Source organism: Scyliorhinus canicula, chromosome 12 (genome assembly GCF_902713615.1).
Source record: "Scyliorhinus canicula chromosome 12, sScyCan1.1, whole genome shotgun sequence".
In the NCBI taxonomy this organism is placed as follows: Eukaryota; Metazoa; Chordata; class Chondrichthyes; order Carcharhiniformes; family Scyliorhinidae; genus Scyliorhinus; species Scyliorhinus canicula.
Genome location: NC_052157.1, coordinates 148022715 through 148039093, shown reverse-complemented (window position 1 = coordinate 148039093; position 16379 = coordinate 148022715). Strand labels below are relative to the sequence as shown.

General features: G+C 49.4%; 1 protein-coding gene and 1 non-coding gene across 2 annotated transcripts in view; one reads left to right on the top strand and one right to left on the bottom strand.

Moving 5' to 3' along the window:
* LOC119975014 (transmembrane protein 211) overlaps nt 1–16379 on the bottom strand; it is a 299181-nt gene that overhangs the window by 166017 nt on the left and 116785 nt on the right. The window lies entirely within an intron of this gene.
* trnag-ucc lies at nt 12598–12669 on the top strand. Its single transcript has one exon. It is a non-coding gene; the product is annotated as a tRNA-Gly (tRNA).

Sequence of the window (16379 nt, the reverse complement as noted above, 5' to 3'; positions counted from 1 at the left end):
AAATCATTTTCTGTCGGAGGAAAATCAGGTTAGTCACAGGTGTCGGACAAGACATTTATTGAAAATTTTAATTTTTTTCAGTTGTATCAGTAAAATCCCTTTGTCATTCTGCGAACAAGCTTGAGTGGAAACTCCAATCATCCTGTCGCTTTGCCGCAACTCTACCCAAGCTGCTTTTAGAGAATTAGAAAAAGAAACAGAGTGGGGGGTGGGGGGTTATGAGGAGAATCAGTTACAAGGCAGCGAGTTATGATCTATCCCGCCTTTACAGGGAATGAAAGCCGACTCAATAGGAACATTGAAATGGCAATTAGATATACACTTAAAAATTGAGGCATTTAGCTGTTCGTCGACTTTCTCGGGGAGAATGATGTCAGCAGAAGCAGCATTCTGAAGGTGCAATATGGTTAAGGGATGTACAGAAGGGGTTGGGTAGGAAATGTCTTGTTTACCATGTTGATGTTTATGTTATTATTGTTTTGTTTGTTATTGTTATAAAAATTTTGCAAATGCTTCAATAAAAATATTTTTTTAAAAAGGAGGCCTTTCCGCCTCTGGGGAAAGAGCAGTGGCTTGGATACCTGGTTGAAAGGGCTTGCACAAGCATGAGAGGCTGAATGGTCTCCTGCGCTGGGTGGCACCGAGAACGATCAGGGTGGGCTGTTGGATCTGAGGGGCTCAACGCACTTGTGAGCGGAGAAAGAGGGATACAATTGGCGTTGTTCCGTCGTTTATCATTAAGGGATAAATAGATGAAATACTGGTTAATAATTCCGCAGAGACACTTAACCGCCAGCTGGCTCCCAGTTCTCAGTTTGCAGCCACTGCTTGGGCCTGTGTGAAGATCGATGGCAGGAGGCGAATGCGTGATATTAAAATGCACAGACAGAGCTGCAGCCACGTTCCCCACTGGCAGCACTCATTGTCATGCACTCGAGATGCAAGGTCCAATAACATGTTATACACAAGATTAATTGGGGCTAAGTGAATGAGCAGGGGAGAAACAAATGAGAGATTCAATGAGAGAGGTCTCCAAACAGCGCAGTTTTAAATATCACACCAGAGGCTGCACTTGCCGTTGAATAAGGTAGGAAGCTGTTGTACATCCTGGTGGGGTAAAGGGTCTCATGCTGGTGTCTGAGAGACACGTTTAGTAGTAGGAGCTGGATTGAAGACAGTGACGACTTTAATACCGTGACCACCAACCTTCAATTAAATAGAACTTGGTGTCCCTTGGGAAACTGCTCAATCAGGAGATGGCTTGAAGGGAAGAATAATTTCCTCACGCCTTTCGAGTAAATAATACATCAAAATGGCAGATCAGAGATGAAATTATCATTTGAAATGTTCCGAAGTACAGACAAAGGTGATTAATAACATTATGCCTGTCGGCATGGGTGTTGTTTTGATGGATAGCTTCAGCAAGTTGAGCAATATTACACTTTTTGCAAATTAGTGCACACATTTGGGGTTAATGTATTTCAATTGCCACATTGTAAATTACCGAGCTCGAGTAAAGTGGTGGAAAATTGTCGTTTTTTTCCCCCCATCGTTGTGGAATTGAGACTTTCACGAATCACCAAAAGGTGAAATAACTTTCTGAATGAATATTTCAGTGCTGTTGAATCTTATTTTGTACATTTTCTTTTTCACGGTACAGGGGTTTGACGTGGTCACTATCGCAGTGTGGGGTCTGCCCGTGGTGTGGAGGCTGTTTCCAGGTGGATAATCTTCGCCTATTATCTTTTTATAATAACAATAATCTTTATTATTGTCACAAGTAGGCTTACATGAACACTGCAATACTGCGAAAATCCCTTAGTCACCACATTCCGGCGCCTGTTCGGGTACGCAGAAGGAGAATTCAGAAATTCCAATTCACCTTGACAAGCACGCCTTTCGGAGCTTGTGGGAGGAAACCGGAGCACCCGGAGGAAACCCACGTGGACACGGGGAGAAGGTGCAGACTCCGCACAGACAGTGACCCAAGCAGGGAATCGGACCCGGGACCCCGGCGCTGTGAGGCAACAGTGCTAACCATTGTGCTGCCATGTCGGTGGAAATTAGATTAGGACAAAACAGCGGGCATGGAGGGGTCCAAGAACGGAAAGAACTCTGAGAATGATCACCAGTATGAAAAAGCTAACTAACTGTATTGCGTGGAAACGAGTCGTTAAGAGTGGCCATGGTTTCATTTTTATGAGAATTGAATCAACTCAACTGCAACAACTTTGCCAGATTTTCACAGTAACCTCATTGTAGTGTTAGTGTAAGCCTACCTGTGACAGGAATAAAGATTATTATTATCATTATTATTAAGTCATACTGTCTACACACACAAAGAATCTTGTTGGCAATTGGGCGATGCAGGATGCCTGTCACTCTCTTTGTGTCAAAAAGTCAATAGAATTTGTTATTTTCTCCCAGGTTGTCAGTCTGGAGTTGCCTTTAGAAGGTGTTTGAGCCTCCCCTTGTACGGCTTCAGTGATTTGGTGATTCTGTGGCCAAAATTGTGGTCCAGTAGGTTTGTAGCAGGTCGCTTGAAAGGAGCGAGGTTTTGACGGGTCATGCGATCCAATCGGCCAATCGGGCCGAAGCGTGTGGATCCCCAGCGGTCGAGCGGGAGGGTTTTCCTGGCAGAATCGATCCTGGAGCTGTAGACGTCGGTGGCACATTATAGAATCATGGAATTTACAGTGCGGAAGGAGGCCATTTGGCCCATCAAGTCTGCACCGGCTCTTGGAAGGAGCACTCAAGCCCACGCCTCCATCCTATCCCCGTAACCCAGTAACCCCACCTATCCTTTTTGGACACTAAGGGCAATTTAGCATGGCCAATCCACCTAACCTGCACATCTTTGGACTGTGGGAGGAAACTCTACACTGACAGTGACCCAAGGCGGGAATCGAACCTGGGATTTGGAGCTGTGAAGCAAATGTGCTAACCACTGTGCTACCGTGCTGCCCATGGTAGCACTCTGTACATAGTTATAGTTATTCCAATACATAGTTTGTTATTGTTGAAACCTGGATGTCGGCACTTACTCAGATATTACAGGTAGCAAATTGCAAAGTTTGGGCTCAACGACGTTATAGATATTTGTCTAGGTCAGGACAATGCTTAGAGAGTTACTCGGAGCTGCTGGTGTCCGCAAGGTCTTGCTGCTCTGGCTCTTTCTCAGTTGTAGAGTTCATAGAGCTCGGAGGCGGTGTTGATGTAAGTCACCATTTCTGAAGTGCACATGCGGCCGAAATGCGCTGACGGTGCATGGTTGGATACTGAGACCAGTGACAGGAATGGGACGCAAGTAGGTTGCACTGTCATGGATGGTGTGAAGGTTCTTGAGCATTTTTATGGCGACTCCCATTCAAGCAATTGGTGACTATTTCATCCTGTTATCTGACTTGTGACTAGTAGACAATGGATAGGTATTCAGGGGTTAGATGATGAGCCACTGATAGAATGTAGCCATTCTTTGTCCTTCTCCATGGTCACATTGTTGATGTGACTGACCCTGTTGACCTTTTGGTCAATGCTGACTCCCAGGATGTTGTTGTTGGGGACTTCAGCTCAGGAGAAAGCAGTTAGGCCTTTTTCTTGCTTGTGTTAGGAATTGGGAATGAATGCAATGGGCAGAATTTTACTTGCCCAGGTGGCAGTCCCAAGATGCCAGGCTGGCAGTGACGAAGTGCCCAGGTGCCATCAGAAGTGCCAGGGTACAACCATGCCCAGAGCCTGACCACCCAGGAGTCTCTGATGGCCTGGGAGACACCCCCCCCAACACACATTTGTGGAAACCAGTGCTAAATGGCACCCTGGCGACGTCTCCCAGGCGTTGCCGTTAGTTCTCGGGCCCTGGCAGAGTACGGTACAGACATATTTAAATGAGTCTAACGGCTCACTTAAATATGTTCATTTGGATCTCGCCCCATGTCCCCCACCCAGATCGCGACATCCTGCGAGACCTTATTAAAACTCACGAGGTGTTTTCAGCATCACGAATCTCACGCGAGGTCTTCCGCGATGTTCAAAGCCCTCGTCACGTCACCAAGTCGGGCGCGACAAGACCACTAAATCGCACCCATTGTGCTCTGTGCCTGTTACTTAACAGCCTTTGCCGTTCATCAATAAAGGTTTAGCACACTGGGCTAAATCGCTGGCTTTTAAAGCAGACCAAGCAGGCCGGCAGCACGGTTCGATTCCCGTATCAGCCTCCCCGGACAGGCGCCGGAATGTGGCGACTAGGAGCGTTTCACAGTATCTTTATTGTAGCCTACTCATGACAATAAGTGATTTTCATTTCATTTCATTTCAATATTGACTACTGGAAGCCTCCAGCGTATGTCTCGAGCCATTGCAGAGTCCATGAGATTTAATTACTGTTTTTATACTAGGCAGACACGCAGGGAGTGGGGGAGGAGAAGGAGAATGGTGTGGGAGAGAAGGAGCTGGGGAATGGATTGGTGTGTGTTGCCCTATTTGGTATATCAGAGGTCTCTTTTGTTAGTCTGCGGATTATTTTTTGCATTTGTTGTTTATGGGCTTTGCTGCCTTACATAACCAAACACAGTGACCCCCCAGCTCAAAACAGTTACATTCCCCGTGCTTGCATTCTGCCTGCTTAACTCCTTGTCCTCCTTGTTCTCCTCAATAACAACCAGACACAGAGGTGGTAAGAGATGCAAAACAAGTCATCAAACACATTGGGCGAAATTCTCCACCCCGTGACCCGCAAACGCGAACCGTGATCGGGCAGAGAATCTGGCGTTCGACCAAAAATCGAGGTCCGCGCCCGGTGACGATTCGGGCGTCCCTCGCTGGTGGTGACCATGTTAAACTGAGGACTTGCCCATACCGTTCTACCCTACGTTAAATGTCTTATGTAACCTATTTAAAGAGTAATCCCAAAATACTTCCCTCATTCATCCCATTGCGACTTATGGGGTCTTGTGTCCAAAATGACTGCCTCCCTTGCCGTCATGGCAACAGACATTGCACTGTAATTTATCGTGCCTGACACACTTTGAGATGTTCCTCTGATGTAGTAGAGCAATACAGTCGCCTTGGTGCCAAAACTAAACTGACCACAACAGACATACATAGAAATAACGAATAAATAAAACAAAAACGTTGTTGCAGTTATTATAATGTTTTCACTTTATTTCATGCATTACCTACAGGCCTTGTTTTAGAGAACAACAGAGGAATTCTCCCCAGTGTCAAGAGTCAACGGGCGCGATTCTCCGCCCCCACGCCGGGTGGGAGAATAGCGGGAGGGCCTCCCGACATTTTTCACGCCCTCCCGCTATTCTCCCCCCCACCCCCCACGCCCGACCCACGCCACGAATCACCGTTCGCCGTTTTTTACGGCGAGCAGCGATTCTCCGAGGCCGATGGGCCGAGCGGCCGGGCCTTCACGCCCATTTCAACACAGCAGCAAACACACATAGAACATAGAACATAGAACGATACAGCGCAGTACAGGCCCTTCGGCCCTCGATGTTGCACCGACATGAAAAAAAACTAAAGCCCATCTAACCTACACTATGCCCTTATCATCCATATGCTTATCCAATAAACTTTTAAATGCCCTCAATGTTGGCGAGTTCACTACTGTTGCAGGTAGGGCATTCCACGGCCTCACCACTCTTTGCGTAAAAAACCCACCTCTGACCTCTGTCCTATATCTATTACCCCTCAATTTAAGGCTATGTCCCCTCGTGCTAGCCACCCCCATCCGCGGGAGAAGGCTCTCGCTGTCCACCCTATCTAACCCTCTGATCATTTTGTATGCCTCTATTAAGTCACCTCTTAACCTTCTTCTCTCTAACGAAAACAACCTCAAGTCCATCAGCCTTTCCTCATAAGATTTTCCCTCCATACCAGGCAACATCCTGGTAAATCTCCTCTGCACCCGTTCCAAAGCTTCCACGTCCTTCCTATAATGAGGCGACCAGAACTGTACGCAATACTCCAAATGCGGCCGTACTAGAGTTTTGTACAACTGCAACATGACCTCATGGCTCCGGAACTCAATCCCTCTACCAATAAAGGCCAACACACCATAGGCCTTCTTCACAACCCTATCAACCTGGGTGGCAACTTTCAGGGATCTATGTACATGGACACCGAGATCCCTCTGCTCATCCACACTACCAAGAATTTTACCATTAGCCAAATATTCTGCATTCCTGTTATTCTTTCCAAAGTGAATCACCTCACACTTCTCCACATTAAACTCCATTTGCCACCTCTCAGCCCAGCTCTGCAGCTTATCTATGTCCCTCTGTAACCTGCAACATCCTTCCGCACTGTCTACAACTCCACCGACTTTAGTGTCGTCTGCAAATTTACTCACCCATCCTTCTGCGCCCTCCTCTAAGTCATTTATAAAAATGACAAACAGCAACGGCCCCAGAACAGATCCTTGTGGTACGCCACTCGTAACTGAACTCCATTCTGAACATTTCCCATCAACTACCACTCTCTGTCTTCTTTCAACTAGCCAATTTCTGATCCACATCTCTAAATCACCCTCAATCCCCAGTCTCCGTATTTTCTGCAATAGCCGACCGTGGGGAACCTTATCAAACGCTTTACTAAAATCCATATACACCACATCAACTGCTCTACCCTCGTCTACCTGTTCAGTCACCTTCTCAAGGAACTCGATAAGGTTTGTGAGGCATGACCTACCCTTCACAAAACCATGCTGACTATCCCTAATCATATTATTCCTATCTAGATGATTATAAATCGTATCTTTTATAATCCTCTCCAAGACCTTACCCACCACAGACGTTAGGCTCACCGGCCTATAGTTACCGGGGTTATCTCTACTCCCCTTCTTGAACAAAGGGACCACATTTGCTATCCTCCAGTCCTCTGGCACTATTCCTGTAGCCAATGATGACCTAAAAATCAAAGCCAAAGGCTCAGCAATCTCTTCACTGGCTTCCCAGAGAATCCTAGGATAAATCCCATCCGGCCCCGGGGACTTATCTATTTTCACCTTGTCCAGAATTGCCAACACTTCTTCCCTACGCACCTCAATGCCATCTATTCTAATAGCCTGGGTCTCAGCATTCTCCTCCACAATATTATCTTTTTCTTGAGTGAATACTGACGAAAAGTATTCATTTAGTATCTCGCTTATCTCCTCAGCCTCCACACACAACTTCCCACCACTGTCCTTGACTGGCCCTACTCTTACCCTAGTCATTCTTTTATTCCTGACATACCTATAGAAAGCTTTTGGGTTTTCCTTGATCCTACCTGCCAAAGACTTCTTATGTCCCCTCCTTGCTCGTCTCAGCTCCCTCTTTAGATCCTTCCTCGCTTCCTTGTAACTATCAAGCGCCCCAACTGAAACTTCATGCCTCATCTTCACATAGGCCTCCTTCTTCCTCTTAACAAGAGATTCCACTTCTTTGGTAAACCACGGTTCCCTCGCTCGACCCCTTCCTCCCTGCCTGACTGGTACGTACTTATCAAGAACATGCAATAGCTGTTCCTTGAACAAGCTCCACATATCCAGTGTGCCCAACCCTTGCAGCCTACTTCTCCAACCAACACATCCTAAGTCATGTCTAATGGCATCATAATTGCCCTTCCCCCAGCTATAACTCTTGCTCTGCGGGGTATACTTATCCCTTTCCATCACTAACGTAAAGGTCACCGAATTGTGGTCACTGTTTCCAAAGTGCTCACCTACCTCCAGATCTAACACCTGGCCTGGTTCATTACCCAAAACCAAATCCAATGTGGCCTCGCCTCTTGTTGGCCTGTCAACATATTGTGTCAGGAAACCCTCCTGCACACATTGTACAAAGAACGACCCATCTAATGTACTCGAACTATATCTTTTCCAGTCAATATTTGGAAAGTTAAAGTCTCCCATAACAACTACCCTGTTACTTTCGCTCTTTTCCAGAATCATCTTCGCCATCCTTTCCTCTACATCCCTAGAACTATTAGGTGGCCTATAGAAAACTCCCAACAGGGCGACCTCTCCTTTCCTGTTTCTAACCTCAGCCCATACTACCTCAGAAGAAGAGTCCCCATCTAGCATCCTTTCCGCCACCGTAATACTGTCCTTGACTAGCAGCGCCACACCTCCCCCTCTTTTGCCCCCTTCTCTGAGCTTACTAAAACACCTAAACCCCGGAACCTGCAACAACCATTCCTGTCCCTGCTCTATCCATGTCTCTGAAATGGCCACAACGTCGAAGTCCCAGGTACCCACCCATGCTGCCAGTTCCCCTACCTTATTTCGTATACTCCTGGCATTGAAGTAGACACACTTCAAACCACCTACCTGAACACTGGCACCCTCCTGCGAAGTCAAATCTGTGCTCCTGACCTCTATACTCTCAATCTCCCGTACCCCAAAACTACAATCCAGGTTCCCATGCCCCTGCTGAATTAGTTTAAACCCCCCCAAAGAGCACGAACAAATCTCCCCCCCAGGATATTGGTGCCCCTCAGGTTCAGATGTAGACCATCCTGTCTATAGAGGTCCCACCTTCCCCAGAAAGAGCCCCAGTTATCCAGAAATCTGAATCCCTCCCGCCTGCACCATCCCTGTAGCCACGTGTTTAATTGCTCTCTCTCCCTATTCCTCATCTCACTATCACGTGGCACGGGCAACAACCCAGAGATAACAACTCTGTTTGTTCTCGCTCTGAGCTTCCATCCTAGCTCCCTAAAGGCCTGCCTGACATCCTTGTCCCCTTTCCTACCTATGTCGTTAGTGCCAATGTGGACTACGACTTGGGGCTGCTCCCCCTCCCCCTTAAGGACCCGGAAAACACGATCCGAGACATCACTTACCCTTGCACCTGGGAGGCAACATACCAAACGTGAGTCTCTCTCGCTCCCACAAAATCTCCTATCTGTGCCCCTGACTATTGAGTCCCCAATTACTAATGTTCTACTCCTTTGCCCCCTTCCCTTCTGAGCAACAGGGACAGACTCCGTGCCAGAGGCCCGTACCCCATGGCTTACCCCTGGTAAGTCCCCCCCCCCACAAGTATCCAAAACGGTATACTTGTTACTCAGGGGAACGACCGCAGGGGGTCCCTGCACTGACTGCTTCTTCCCAGTCCCTCTTACAGTTACCCATCTATCTCCAGTCTTTGGTGTAACTACTTCCCTGTAGCTCCTATCTATGACCCCCTCTGCCTCCCGAATGATCCGAAGTTCATCCAGCTCAAGCTCCAGGTCCCTAACACGGTTTTTGAGGAGCTGGAGTTGGGTGCACTTCCCACAGATGAAATCAGCAGGGACACTGACGGCGTCCCTCACCTCAAACATTCTGCAGGAGGAGCATTGTACTGCCTTCCCTGACATCACCTCTAGATTTTTAAAAAAAACAAGAAAAAGAAAAAGAAAAAGAAAGGAAGAGCTTACCTGATATTACCTCAAACCCTGCTCCCGCTGAAAGTTAAGCAAATTTAAAGGCACTCACTCACCTTCACGACAGGCCCCTGCTCCCGCTTCCCAACCACCGTGGGGTGGGGGGGTTGGTTAGAGGAGGAGGTAGGGTGGGAAACACTCACGAAGTGTTTCAGGTTTAACTGTCACTTGCCAACAGCCCTTCCACAAACCACCTTCAACTTAGGCTGACCGCACTGCACGTATGCAAATTCCCCCAGAACAGCTGATCAGTAGCTTTGCTCTGCTGCCCTCTGCTGGATTCTTGCTTTCACTCAAACTCCTTGGGTCTCCTTCGCCGGTTCACCTTCAACTTAGGCTGACCGCACTGCACGTATGCAAATTCCCCCAGAACAGCTGATCAGTAGCTTTGCTCTGCTGCCCTCTGCTGGATTCTTGCTTTCACTCAAACTCCTTGGGTCTCCTTCGCCGGTTCACCTTCAACTTAGGCTGACCGCACTGCACGTATGCAAATTCCCCCAGAACAGCTGATCAGTAGCTTTGCTCTGCTGCCCTCTGCTGGATTCTTGCTTTCACTCAAACTCCTTGGGTCTCCTTCGCCAGTTCACCTTCAACTTAGGCTGACCGCACTGTACGTATGCAAATTCCCCCAGAACAGCTGATCAGTAGCTTTGCTCTGCTGCCCTCTGCTGGATTCTTGCTTTCACTCAAACTCCTTGGGTCTCCTTCGCCGGTTCACCTTCAACTTAGGCTGACCGCACTGCACGTATGCAAATTCCCCCAGAACAGCTGATCAGTAGCTTTGCTCTGCTGCCCTCTGCTGGATTCTTGCTTTCACTCAAACTCCTTGGGTCTCCTTCGCCAGTTCACCTTCAACTTAGGCTGACCGCACTGTACGTATGCAAATTCCCCCAGAACAGCTGATCAGTAGCTTTGCTCTGCTGCCCTCTGCTGGATTCTTGCTTTCACTCAAACTCCTTGGGTCTCCTTCGCCGGTTCACCTTCAACTTAGGCTGACCGCACTGCACGTATGCAAATTCCCCCAGAACAGCTATCAGTAGCTTTGCTCTGCTGCCCTCAGCACACCTGCTTGCTGCCGTCGTGAAACGGGCGCCAGATGCCCGTTTGGAGTATCTGAGGGCCCAATTGGCACGGCAGTACCACGGCCGCGATCGCGGCCCACCGATCGCGGGCCGTGCGTCCGTAACGGACGCAATCTTTTCCCTCCGCCGCCCCGCAAGATCAAGCCACCATGTCTTGTGGGGCGGCTGAGGGAAAAGGCGCCAACTGCGCATGCACAGGTTGGCTTTGTCCAACCTGCGCATGCGCGGCTGACGTCATCGGTCGCGTCAGCCGGCGTGACGCTTGACGTGCAGCCTTGACGCACGGGGCCGTGCTACTAGCCCCACCCGGGGGGGAGAATCGGCCCCGGAAGTGGGCGTGAAGGCTGCCGTGGGTCACGGCCTGTCCCATGGCAGCCTTTACGATTATCCGCATTTGAGGAGAATCTCGCCCCACATGTATTCTGAGTTGGCATCATTTGTGAAAGATGATGGTTCGGTTGTTAGTCTGTGGAATTCTCTTCCCCCGAGAGCAGTGGAGGCTGAGTCCTTGAATATATTCGAGGCCGCGTTAGGCAGGATTTTAATGGACAAGGGAGTTAGGGTTATGGGGGGACAGACAGGAAAGAGGAGTTGCGACCACAATCAGATTAGTCATGACCTTATTGAGTGGCGCAGCAGGTTCTAAGAGCTGAATGGCCTAAGTCCTATGTTATACAGTTTGAGGATGATTGCCCGCTTGGGGATGATTGTCGTCGCCCACTCTGTTGTAAGCCACTCTCGATCCCTTCGATTCTGCAGACAAGAAATCGGCCTGTCCTTGAATGCAGGGAGGTACGATCAGTAAGTTTGCAGATGACACAAAAATTGGTGGTGTGGTAAATTAGGAGAAGGAAAGCCTTAGATTGCAGGATGATTAGATGGGCAGAACTGCGGCAAATGGAATTTAAACCTGAAAAGCCTGAGGTAATGCATTTTCAGAGGATCAACAAGGCAAGGGAACATACAATGAATGGTAGGGCCCTAGGAAGTACAGGGGACCAGAGGCACCTTAATGTGCATGTCTATAGATCCCTGAAGACTTCAGGACAGGTAGATAGGTAGTTAAGAAGACATATGGGATACTTACCTTCATTGGCTAAGGCATCGAGGTTATAGGCAGGGAGGTTATGATGGAGCTGTATAAAATGCTGGTTATGCCACAGCTGGAGTACTACGTGAAGTTCTGGTCACCACACTATAGGAAGGATGTGATTGCACTACAGCGGATGCAGAGGAGATTGTCTAGGCTGGAGTTTCAGCTATATAGGAGAAGTGAGGAAAAAGTTTTTCACGCAGAGGGTGGTGGGAATCTGGAACCCCAACAACATTTAAGTATTCGGATGAAGACTTAAATGACATTGCATACAAGACTACAGGCCAATTGCTGGCAAATGGAACTAGAATAAGTAGGTGCTTGATGGCCGATGTGGAAGCGATGGGCCGAAGGGCCTCTTTCCCTGTTGTAAAATCTCTGGGCTGGATTCTCCAATTTGAAGACGAAGTGCTGACGCCCGCGTGGGAACAGTGGCGTTTTACGCCTGAAAAAATGGCGCAAAAGTTGCACCGATCCTCCGCCTGGTGGGGGGGCTGGCGGACATGCAGCGTAAAGCCCAATACGGCCGGAGAATTGCCCAGCTGCCGATATGGCCGGAGAATTGCCGGGTCTGTGGCTGCGCATGTGCACAGTGGCGGCCTGCAGCGGCCGCGCCGTGTAACATGGCTCCAGCCGCGCGCGGATCCAGGATGCCGGAAACTGGCCCCCCCCCAGTAATCAGCCTCTCCACCCCCAGAACACCCCCCCACCAGTGCCCCCAGCCCGCGGCAAAGCCCTGCCTGCCCAAGGAACGGCTCCACCCGCCCCCCCCCCCCCGACTGTGGTGGCGCTGGACTAAGTTCGTAGCCGCCATGCCGGGTTCATGAAAATAAAAAGGATAAGTATTGACGCCGTCGGTAACTTGGCCCATCGGGGGTGGAGCATCAGGGGAGGGCCTCAGGTGACGTCCTGAGGTCGTCCCAACGGCGTGCGACATCCTCTGTGGGCATGCCGTTTTCGAGGGGGCGGAGCATTGCAAAAGCCACCTTTGAAGAGGAGAAGTGAGCGATGGTGGTATAGTGGTGAGCATAGCTGCCTTCCAAGCAGCTGACCCGGGTTCAATTCCCGGCCATCGCAAAAACAAGTTGGAAATTTCTGGGCAGCATGGTGGCACAGTGGGTTAGCCCTGCTGCCTCACGGCGCCGAGGTCCCAGGTTCGATCCTGGCCCTGGGTCACTATCCGTGTGGAGTTTGCACATTCTCCAAACATTCAGGCAAAAGCTTCTGCAAAATCAACTTTGATGGCTTGGACACTGTGTCTGGTCAGCTGAATACCGTCACCTCCACTGCCTGATCCTGTTTTCCAAACTCTCAAATGGCCAATATTCCAGGGGACGGCAGGCCTAATACATCTGCATGAGATGATTATGCTGGTATTTTAGTGAATACATTAAGTGGGTTGACACTGTTAAATTTTCAGAGTTCTTCCCGGAACATTGATCTCAGATTTTCTTTTGCCCCTGTGGAAGTCTGCACACTATCCTGGGAAATCTGATACATGCTGGCTTGGTGGTAGGAGACAGGGGGTGGCAGTAGAAGGTAGTTGGTGTGACTGGAGGCCAGAGTCCAGTGGCGTACCGCAGGGATCAGTGCAAGGTCTCTTAATGTTCGTGATATACATAAACAATATTGACGAGAATGTGGTGGGGATGATAAGTTCGCGGATGACACAAAGATTGGCAGGGTGGTTAATAGTGATGAAGGAGGTCTGAAGGTGCAGGGAGATATATACAGGCTGGTCAGATGGGCAGATCAGTGGCAGATGGAACTTAACCCTGAAAATAGTGAGGTGATGCACTTTGGCAGGAGTACCAGGACCAGGGAGCACTCAATGAATGGCAGGACACTAGGAGGCTCAGAGAAACAGAAGGATCTTGGTGTGCTTGTCCACAGATCCCTGAATTAATAAGGTAGTTACGAAGGCTTCCAGGAGATTTGCCTTTATCAGTCGTGGCACAGATTAAAAGAGCAGGTAGGTTATGTTGGAGCTGTACAAAACTTTGTTTAGGTCACAGCTGGAGTTCTGGTCACCTCAATTTAGGAAAGAGGGTGCAGAGGCGATTCACTGGGGTGGAGCAGTTGAGCTGTGAAGAGAGGCTGGATGGACTCGGGTTGTTTTGTAAGGCTGAGTGGGGACCTGATTGAGATGTATAAGATTGTGAGGAGAATAGACAGAGAATGGACAGGATGGATAGGAAGCAGATGTTCCCTTTAGCTTAAGGGTCTATAACGAGGGGGCACCATTTTAAGGGGAGGGCAGAAGGTTTAGAGAGGATTTGGGAAATATTTGGTGGTGGGAATATGGATGCACTGCCTGGGAGGGTAGTAGGGGCAGGAAACCTCACAAGCTTTAAAAAGTACGTGGATGAGCACTTGAAATGTTATAACATTCAAGGCTATGTGCCAAGTACTGTAAAGTAGGATTAGTGTAGTTTTGTTGGTGCAGACTCAATGGGCCGAATGGCCTCATCTATACTGTATGACTATGACTCTATGGCCCATCCATGGATTTTATTGGTGTAAATTGAGATTCCCAGACGTGTCCAAACCCCTGCCAAATTATGCAACGGTAACGCAAGACACTGTACGATGTGGCCTACTCTCTTAAAGACATTCTGAGGAACATGACTGATCACAAGTTGTTCCAAGGTTATTTATTTAGACTGTCGTAAATACTGTTTTATCCAATTATCTCTCACTGCATGATGTGGCACCAGATGGCATGGGGGATTATAGTTTATAGCACAACGCCAGTTTTGCTTCACAGTGAGGTAGCAAACCAGGCCGCCAGATAAATTAAAGATGTCACTTTACAGGACATATGGGAGCCCTGAATCCTCAAATGTTGACGACAGCTCTTTATGAGTTCCTGGCAATCTTTTTTGATTACCTGAGAGGATTGAATTTTTCTCGACGGTGGAATGCCCTGCCCCACTGTCCCTCTCACCTGCGCAAACCTAGGTTCTGTTCTCCACAGAGTCAATCCTCGCTCTCTCCTGGCTGCCTTCCCATTGATGTGCTCAGATCACAAATAGCGAATGTGGTACAAGGCTGCGGGTGTGTGGGGCGGGGGGCGGGGGGGGGGGGGGGGGGGGGAGGAGCAAGAGAGAGAGAGGGGTGGGGGGGAACAGCGAGCCACAAACACGAGTCCACATCCTGTTGACCAGCTGTGTCATCCACTCAGTTGAATTACAAAATATATATTTATGCTGTGCACTGAACAGTGAGTTTATATTTCCAAAAACAACATCTACTCTGGTGCGGTGGGGGGGGGGTGTCGGTCTGGAAGACACATGTGCATAAAGTAACTCGAGGTATTATAACATTCTTAATGTAGCCAAGGAGTGCTATCGAGCAAAATCTAACAACATATTCAGGGAGGAGGGCAGCAGGGACATCCGGTGACGGCGGGCGGGAGGCAGCCGCGCGTTGGAGGGCTCCCGTCAGGAACGGCATTGTCGGGGATTGACGCCCGGTCCTAGGGGCAGCGAAGGCGGTGAAGGTCAGGAGAAAGCACAGGGAAGGGATATGTCGAGGACCAGTAAGAAAACGGCTGTGAAAACAGCTGAAAGTCCGTCAGGGAGTAGAAAGGTCACCGCGGGGTCACCAAGGAAAGTGGAGGCTGGAGCATCGGGGAGGCTGCGTTGCTTACGGCTGAAGAAATAACTAAGGTGATGGCTGCGGAATTTGAAAGGCAGTTTACAAAGCACTTGGAGGCGATGAGGAAGGAGATGAGGGAGGTTTTGAGGGTGCTAGTGGAGGAGGCGATTTCCCTGGTGACGATGGCAGTGGTGAGGGCAGTGGCGGGGGTGCGGAAGCAAGGGGAGGCGCTGAAGGAAGTGGAGGAGACATTATTGCAGCACGGTGATCAACTTACCTCGATGGGGAAGGAGATGAGGGAGGTTTTGAGTGTGCTGGTGGAGGAGGCGATTTCCCCACTGACGACGGCGGTAGCGAGTGCAATGGCGGAGGTGCGGGCGCAAGGGGAGGCGCTGAAGGTAATGGAGGAGACGGCGTTGCAGCACGGTGATCAACTTACCTCGATGGGGAAGGAGATGCGGAAGGCGATGAAGATTAACAAGGATCTGCGAGGAAAATTGGAAAACCTGGAAAACAGATCCAGGTGACAGAATTTGAGGATTGTGGGGCTGCCTGAAGGAGTTGAAGGGCCGAGGCCGACTGAGTATTTTGCCATGATGTTGACAAAACTATTGGGGGAGGGGGAGGATCCCTCCCGATATGAACTGGATCGGGCTCATCGGTTGTGGAGGCCTGTACCAAAGGCGAGTGAGCCACCAAGGGTAGTGACTTTGTGTTTCCGTAGGTACAGTGTGAAGGAGAAGGTCCTGTGCTGGGCCAAGCAGAAGCGGGTGGTGCAGTGGGCTGGAGCTGGTATACGTGTATACCAAGACTTTACGGTGGAGCTGGCGAGGAGGCGGGCTGCCTTCAACCGGGTGAAGAGGGCACTGTACATTAGCAAGGTGCAGTGCGGCATTGTATATCCAGCGAAGCTGAGGGTGACTTTTAAGCTCAAGGACTTTTATTTTGGAACGGCGGAGGCAGCGGAGGAGTTTGCGAAGGCAGAAGGACTGTGGCAGAACTGAGAAATTGAGAAATGGCCATGTGCCGATGTAACCTCAGGACTGTATTCTGTTCTTTTTTTTTGTTTCACTGAGTGTGGGTGTGTGGGCTAAAGGAGCCAATGGTGTATATATTTGGAAAAGGGAAGTGATGGGACTTTCACTCGAAGTGGGGGCTCTTTGGGGTGTAGGTGGATATGCGGGGTG